Consider the following 9,367-nt stretch of genomic DNA (forward strand, 5'->3'; position numbering starts at 1 on the left):
CATGCAGGATGGATGCATGCTTTCGTGCTGTTTACACCAAAAACATTTACCCAACCATCTGAATGTGATAGTTGTAACTGAGACTCATTGGACAAGGTTACAAATTACCAATCTGTCATTCTTCAAATGTGGCCTAACCTACCCTTTGGCACCAGCAGCGCATTTTTGCTCACATAAATGTTGCTTTGTGCATGTTTTCTGCGTTTTGTGTCATCCTCTGAAATCCTTAGAGATGGTCATGCATGAAAATCCCAACAGATCTGCAGTTTCTGAACTGTTGGTACCAAATTCATTTGATACCAACAACCATGCCATGTTGGAAGTGACTTAAGTCCCCTTTCTTTCTCATTCTGATACTTAGTTTTAAATTCAGCATGTCATCTTCCCTATATCTAAATGTGAAGAGCAGCAATTGATTTTTGTTCCATTTGACTGGCTGGTTCAATATTTGCACCTCGTGCAATGGCACAATTATTACAATTAATTTTTAAATCATCACTATGTTTTTTTAGCAGTAATATTCTTTATTTTTGTTTGGAGTGTTAACACAATTTTTAAATATTTAAGTATTATTCTACAATTTTGGAGGTCTATGTTTTTAGTTTCTGGTTTAGATCATTTTAGGCTTTGGATTAGTGTGTCTCTTCATTTTTATCAAGAAATCCATTTCTCTCTCTCTCTTTCCTTTTTGTCCGAGTCTCACCAGCCTTGTATTCAAAATTTCCACTCATTCACTACCTAGTGCTTGAAAGCTTCTGAATTGAATAATTTGGAAGGCTAGTAGGAAGGTACAGTATGTGCTAAACCTGTTTGAAATTTTTGCTGTCACATCTTTAGAGTTGACATATTCCAAATAGCATTCTGCAATCCAAAACAGAGAGCATGGTGTTGATATTTAGAGTAAACGACTAAATATCTGCAATGCAGCATAGGTCTTTGCTTTTTAATCAGGTAAATGACCAAGTTTTAAGTTATAACAGTACTTGAAAATTGCTAACCAGTCTGCATTATGATCTGTCAAACTCAAATAAGCTAGCTCAGTCTGATGTGGAGATTTTGTGGTAGAGATGGCATGGTGGCAGGTTTAATGATTACCATTGTAAAACAAAATAATATCAGTATTTACTTAGAATTAGTATTTCGACTACATTTCTTCTTTCTTTACCATCGAAAAATAGTAAAAGGCAGTGAAAGAAATTGAATAATATTTTAAACAGTAGGTCATGAGCCCCAGAACAGTATTTCTGTTCAGTGTAAGCACACAAATATTTCAGAATCCTTTCTTTTTCATGTACATTTAGAACTTGTTAAAAATAATTATATCCCTTATCTACAAGGTAACCCCTGTTTTCAATGACGTCTACTTTATGATCATCTTTCACCTTATATTTTCTGTTGTGTCAAAGAGCCACACACTGGAGGGCTTTTAGAGCATTTTAGGTTGTTTCTTTGTATTCTTGTCTGGATGAGGACATTTTGTAGAAATTATGATGTGTTAAAAATGACAAACAGGAGAATCATTTTAGAAAAAATCATAAACACAATGCCAGAAGCCTCCAAATGTCTTTGTTTGTTCTTTAACGTTTGTTGTCTATTCAACAGTGTGCTCAGGGTTTTGTTCTTGTTTCCTTATTTCGTCGAGGAACAGCTTTTGGTTTTTTATGTTTTTGAATCTTATACATCTGCAGCCCCTTGGTTATTTTTCTGACTGATTCTTGAAGTTGAATATGTTTTTTTCCACTTTCAGTTCATGACACAGCAACATGTTTAGCTTCGTTGAAGTACATACTGTTACAAGCAATCTAAATGAAGGGTTGAGGAAGAGGTACAGTACATGTAGTCTGTGCTGTTTTGTCGACAAAAGCACAGTCCTTGAACTGCTTTTTCTAGGGTGTAGCTGAAAAAAGTATCTATATAAATAGCTGTGGTACTGAGATTTAAATTTACTGTGGATGCTATAAAATTAATACCAAATAATTGTGGTGTTCCAAGGGTTCAAAATTGTTTTCAACATGTTTTAAACCAAGAACCAAGGGACCTCCATGGCAAATCTCTGTCATAAAGTGGAAGCTGCTGGAACACGAGCATTGCTGTGTACTGTCAAGCACTTTAAAAGCACCTGCACGGGCATGCAGTGGTGGCGTAGGGGATAGCGTGACCCATGTTTGGAGGCCTTGAGTCCTCGACGTGGCCATCGCTGGTTTGACTCCCGGAGGGGTAAAAATAAAAAAGCACCTGCATCCAAACCTGTAACCCCTACTCAAAAATAAGTTTAGGTTTAACTCTTATTTAGCCACAGAGGCAAAGACACAGAATCACCATGTTTCAGAATGGGAAACAAATGAGTTTAGGGTCATGGGTGTTACATGTAAGAAGCAAAGTTCAATTTTGGTGTCGTCTGATGAGAAGTCCTTCTTTCACATGTTGTCTGTCTCTATAGGAGTCATGTCTACATGACTTATGACAAACAGAACTTCTTGTTGAATTCTTTCCACAATAATAGTCGTAATGTCAACTGATTCACCCACCTGAGCTGTGCTGTCATTCTTTGACCTGTCAGTTGAGGTGGACAGTCATGTCTTTGTATTTTGGCAGCTCTGCCATATTCCTTCCATTTCCTTATGACAGTTTGAACAGTTCTTCATGCAGTGTTCAAGACTTGGGTCACTGCTCTGACTTAAACCCTGAACTCAACAATTGTATCCTTGAGCCGTCTGTTGTGTTCACAGAACTCAGATTAAACTTTAGATAATTTGACTCTATTTAGTAATTTGGGAACTTCTGAAAAGCAGTTGGATGCTGTGGATTTTATTAAAGAATATTGAAGTTAAAGGGAATGAATACAAATGCACTCCACACTGAAAACCATGGATCATTTTCCTTCTGTTTTACCTTTTGTTGCAATCTTGTGTTGGTATAGCACATAAAATTTAAGTTAAATTAATTGAAAGTAAAATATATACCTGAGCAAGACACTTCTTAGAAATTTATTTCGTTTTTGAATGGCGTCTCATTGAAACTCTCTGGTGACACAGATTTAAAGTCCTTAACCATTAATATTTTTCTGGTCATACCTTCAGCCTGATAGATAAAAATAGATGATGCTACAATATATATCGAAATTTAGGCAAAAAAGAAAAAAAAACCCATAAATTTGTGTAGCTGTGGTTGTGTTTGAACGTTGCAGAAGACAAAGAGGGAAGGGAGATGAAATGTACATGTGGCTTTTGGAGACATCGAGAGAGAGAGAGAGAGAGAGAGAAAGAGAGAGAGAGAAAGCGTGCTGAGGAGTGTCTCTAATACAGGGGCAGCTGTAGTGCAGTTAATGAGGCCTGCAGTTGAAAGCCCAGTGAGTGAGCATGTTCTCTGTGTGTGTGGGTGTGTGTGTGTGCGGGGGTGTGTGTACGTGTATGTGTGTGTGAGTGTCTCAAGGGGAGGTAGAAAGACAGTAAACGTGTGTGCTGAGCAGAGTTACCCAGAGTGCAGTCTTCCTTGACCCTGAGTCAGTCTGTCACCTGGAATCAGCCCTCAGAGAGGGAGGGAGCACAAGGGAAACAGAGACAGAATGGGGGAGTTTTTCAAAAATCTGTGGCACCTTTCACTCAGCTGAATAACTGCAGCAGACTTTCAGCATTGCTGCTAACAAGCTCCGCATCTCTCTTTCACCGGCTCTTTCTCACCCTTTGCTTCCTTTCATTTTCTCTCGCTCTCTCGTTACCCTTCTGTTTCTTTGCCCTTTGCAAAGTGGCACTTTAATGAACACAGTGTGTGTATTCAGTGGCCAGGTTACCTTAAGAGATGCCTCAAAAGAGCTTCTTATTATGAGGCGCATGTAAAGAGACAAAGAAAAAAAAAAGAGGAAGGTCTTTGTGAGACAAGCTCCAGCTTTTCACAGCTCACCCCCACAGGGAACTAAGCTGACAGACGATATGAAGTCCGCTACCTTCATACAAGTATGTTACCTGCTAATAGCTGCCCCCTCAGTGGCTCCTTAATGGACTTTATTTTCTGACACCCGAAAGATGGTAAAAATGCTCCACAAGGAAGAAAATAATTTTTTCAGATTGAAAATTAGTTTATAAAATATTTAATCTTTTTTTCCAACATGGTATTGGTTTCATAATATTGAAAAATGTCCTGCAGTTGATTATTTTATGATAAAGAATTTTAACAAGAAATTTGGCAAATTTTAGATCACAATTTAGATCACCCCTGGGAGATTCTTTCTTCCCTGTTGCTATACTTCTTCACATAAAAAAGACTATTTGACACCAATTTACTTTATATTTCTATTTAAGGTGAACTATTGAGCAAAAATGACATCATGAACTGGTCCCTACTAGTAAATAATCACATTCAGCAATCATGCTAAACTTAAAGCAGTACAATACAAAGTTGTGGGTTCTACTGCAGTGGTGCAGTCAGAAAACTTTCAGAGGTGGCCAGGCTGTGAGTCTGTTGATCAAATTGTCATCCAGAAGAAGAATACACATTGTATTCAGAGTGGTGATCATTTTTGACTGATCTCTTCATAATCTATGTTTACCTGTCAATTTTTAAAATGATAGTAACATTTTTATTCATTTTAAATAATACCCAAAAGAGCTGAACAGAGATATTGTGCCATCACACAGCGAGCAAATAAATATATGCAAATGTTTCTCCACAGAGACAAAAAAACACTGATTGCGGCCCCAATAACTACATATAAACAATGAAATTAAACAATTCCACTTAAATTGTCAACGATTCACCTGCTGTGGCTTGAATGCACAGCCTCACAAATTCCTAATGGTTTGTATGGACCAGAATTATGCAAGCACTTACATAATCTTTGGTGTGAAATTGCATAAATGTTATTGTATTGTAGTTTTGGACTTTTGCCTCGGACAGATGACTTCTCATGGCTGCTTCGATGTTGACCTGGATGCTGAGTCTACACTACGCTGCCACACTGGAGACTAGAGATACAAGCACAACTTCAGCTGAAGTTGTGAAATTGAGGAATATTTCTCCAACTTAAGTGATCAGAAGTTGACAAGACTCTCTGAAGGAGCGGTTTTCTGATCCGCAAGTCCTCCCTTCAGCGGAAGAAAATCTCATAGATATGTTTCTTCTGTAGCGGTGGTATAGCTGATCAATTCTGTGACCTATAGAGGTCCAAAGTCTCTTTGATTATTCAACGCATTATCAGCAAGATACATTGAGCACAATGCCCAAGACTGAGATAAAACTCAGATGCTCTCATGGGAACCTCTTTATTTTATTGATTTAATTACATTTACTGCGTACATTAAGTTGAATATATCCGTGCGTCTGCACCAAATAGTCATTAGTGTGAATTGTAATCTGTAGAAATGGCAAATGGTCTACAGATTTTTCTGTCACCTTTTTAAACAACCAGTCAAAAATTATCCGTTTGTATTAATAAGACATTCAAAAAAGTTTTGCAAAACATTTTAAAAGAGGATGTAATTTTGACCAAATAATGTGATTTTACACTAAAAATAAAGATGTTTTCTTTTATTTCCTGAAACGATGCATTAATATAAGGTTTCTGTTTGACAAATATAACATGTAAAAGTAAATAAGAGTGAGGAGAGGTGAATATAAAATCGTTGATGCAGACCCAAAACTGTCTTTGTGAAAGGTAGAACTGAAATCAGTGGAAAGCTGAACCTTTGATCAACTTTGGCAGCCTGTAGAGGCAGTGACAGGAGAGGACATTGCTAAAAAGATTTTACTAAATACCCTGAAGAGGGCAAATTGACTACTGTGGTGAGTCTTAAATCTAAACTGGAACATTTCCAAAATTGCATGCTCACCCAGGAAGGAGTACAGTTGATTACTGACAATATTTACCAGCAGAAGACAAAAAGTAAACAATCTATTACAATATCTTAGATGAACACTACTCAAAATGTGTAACTGAGTCCTTATTGTGACTTTGCTGGTAGAAAGGTCTCTCCAGAACAACAGGGGTCCTTGGTGTTAGCAGGGATCCCTGTGGTGCAGTTCAGCCAATGGGCTTGCCGATGAGGAAACACAAGAGGGCATCGAGCAGTATTGTGGGTCTTGAGCAAAGACCTTTTTTGTCAGCTTGTGAGTGGAGAACCCTAACAGGCAATCACAGTGGAGGATGGTGTGTGAGTCTGTATGAGGGCATCCATCATGATATTGTCTACCCAAGGGCCAGTTTCTCACAAACTAGAATTATAGAGCTGGTACACTGACAGTTGGACACACTGTCACTCAGAAATGTGCACAATATACACAAACAAGACAAACGTACAAAATAGAGCTCAGCCAGAAGAAATCTAAAAAAAAAAAAACACACACACTGACACACACACACAAGGCCACTCGTTCACACTCACCTTCCAGTCACACAATGTCTCATACACCACATTTCAGTCGCACACTCTCCAAACACATACACAAACCTTGCCTTGTGGTGTCCCCGGAGCTGCAGCAGCAGCAGCTTGCAGGCAGACAGGAAACAGTGTATAGCACAGAGCAACATGGTGGTGGTGGTACTTCTGTGCCGACAGGAGCAGTCCAGTCTAGACAGAGGCGAAAGACATCTCATTAGGCTCTCACTTGCTTTCTCTCCTCCACAGCGCCCGCCGGCAAGCAGCTTGCCTTCAATGTGAAGGCCAGAAACTAAGACGGAAACAAGATGGGGAAACTGTACTGAGGAGAAGACGTGTGGGACAGAAAAGAGAAGACGCAACAAGAAGGAAAAAAAAAAATCTGACAGGAAATGAAGAAGGACAAGCAGATGGAATAAGGAAGACAAGCAGGAGGGGGAGCAAAGGAGGGAAAATTAGACAATGATCACAGCAATAATAGTCTTGATCCTCCAGGAGGCCCACTCCTACAGGCTCCTTCTCTCTTTCTTTCTCATGGCGTCTCTCATGCTCTGTCTCTCGTTCAGTCCCACAGCTGCCCCCTCCTCCTATCTTGCCTCCTGCTGCTGTTTCACTCTTAATTAATTTCTCACTACTCACCAGAGCCCAGAGCTGCAGCTCTCCTCAGCCGGCCTCTGAGACTGCTCCCAGATCAGCGCTCCTATTGCCTCAAAGACACAGCAGCTCATATCTACATACTTGAGCTGAATTTGGCATCAAATGAGCGCTGAAGGTAGATGCAAACGATGACATTGCCAAGAGAAGAAGACCCACACTTAAATTAGCTTCAACTGAGCAAATCATGCTAGAGCCGTTTCCTCACTGAGTCTGTCACAATCAGTAAAAACTGAAGTTTAAAAGATCATTCTCATTTATTACAACTGATTTCTTATATTTGGAGTTGGACCACACTCTCTAGCAAAAATAGCAAAATTATCCTCACTTTTAATTGTTTTAATTCAGACAAGAAACAGAAAATCTAGATAAGGAAAAAGATAAAAAATAAAATAAAAAAACGAGGGAAAAGCATATGAGTGGTGAATAAATTTGCCTTGGTTTTCACTTTTTTCTACTGGAAAGTTTTTTGACTGACCTACATAATCAACTCTTCCTGGAATATCCAGATCAGATTTTTTTTTTCTTTTCTGTACAAAAACAATTTAGATTCTGTGATGAAATTAGTATCAGGTTGTCTGTAGTGAAATAAAGGTTTTTAGTCTGTGTTTTAATAACTGCGTATGGTGGTTTCATTATTTTTGACAAACACCTTTATATACAGTACAGACCAAAAGTTTGGACACACTTTCTCATTGAATTCAATGAGAAGGTGTGTCCAAACTTTTGGTCTGTACTGTATGTCAGTGAATGAATGGGCTGTAACCTGGATTTGGAGTCATAATTGCTCATGAGAGTTGACTTACCCATATGATCTAAGCAATCAAAGAAAAATAGGCCTGTAACTTTAAATCTTCTTTGTGACTGTTAATAAATTAAAAATGGTTAATTGCCAGAAAAAATACCGGTGATTAGATTATAAAATAATAACCAGAGTTTTGATCGTCTTATGAAGTACTGTTCAATCCATCATCTGAAAATGAAATAAGTATGATATATTTCCATCATATACATCATACGTTTTTCTACTGAAGCAGCTTATTCTGCAAATATTGAGTTATACTGTAAAAGTACAGAAGAGATTTCAATACAGTTCAAGTTTTAGGGTAAAAATGCATCTGTTCCTAAGTGGGTAAAAATGTATACAACCCAGAGCACACTTAGCCCTTCAACCTTTGCCTTCCTTCTTAATTCTCAGGCCATGGTAATCCTAGCCCAAGGCATACCCTAAAGTGCTCACTGAGGCAATTTCTGCAAGTCTCCTAATGCATCAAGAAAAGAGGAAGGGGCCCTGATCCAAGGTTGACAGCTATCCACCCCAGCTCTGACAGAATCACTTGAACTCCTGAACACAAAGTCTCTTCCCTTGGCAGGAATAGAGGTGCCTTTATTTTTGAGCCTCCTTTGGCAGTCCTTTTTCAGCAAGTTTGTGGGAGAATAAGAAAAAAAAGATAAACAAATATGAAAAAGCAAGGATTTCAGCAGGCATTCTCAAGGTCAGTGTAAGGTAATGGTAAAACAGAGAGGAGAAACATGCACAGATGAACCTGAGGTCATATTTGTATTCTGACCTTCTCGGTGAAACTAATAACTAAATGGCCTTTCATTTTAACCTTTAACCCGTCGTGGCACTAACCGGGCTACAAAGCAAATCCTATATGGAGTGTCACTCTCAGAAGGTTTATCTCTCTCTTTAGAGACCGTTTGACCTCCTCCTGTCAGCAAGCAGACTTACGTTACATGGATATTCTCAGCTTTGGGCTGTAACCTGATTATCTTAAATGCCATGCCACAAGAAACCTGCTTGGCTCAGCTTGGAAGAAGGATGAAGAACAAAGATGGTTAATGCTGCTAGTTGTCTTCTGGGGAATCTAAAAGTGTAGACTGCACAGGATTTTAGCTGTTTTTTTTGTTTGTTTTGTTTTTTTTGGCTTACCATACGTATAACACAGACACAGGGCAGGAAAAAAATGTAAAAGTCAAGTACAAAGGAAAAGGAAGATCATTACTCATGTCCTTGCCATGCTTACAATACTAAAAAGTTTGAAGAAGTCTTTTCTGTTTCTAAACAATGCACTCCAATTATTCAGACTCCTCATTTAGACAGCTACTTTTACTCAATTATTGGCTTTTTCTTGTCCACATTTCTCTTTTTAGATTAAACCTTGTCCGGTCTTTGTTGCTCATTTTTGACGCTTGTTCTTTGATTGGTAGCATTTCTGTCATAGAATCTCATCCATTCACACTTTCATTACTTTGTCCCTTCTGCCTCAACGCGCTCTCCTCTCCTCTCCTCTTTTACTTCCTTTCCTGGTTAAATGAGCCACAGGGGAGCGTTACCA

This window comes from Xiphophorus maculatus, chromosome 3 (assembly GCF_002775205.1).
Source record: "Xiphophorus maculatus strain JP 163 A chromosome 3, X_maculatus-5.0-male, whole genome shotgun sequence".
Lineage (NCBI taxonomy): Eukaryota > Metazoa > Chordata > Actinopteri > Cyprinodontiformes > Poeciliidae > Xiphophorus > Xiphophorus maculatus.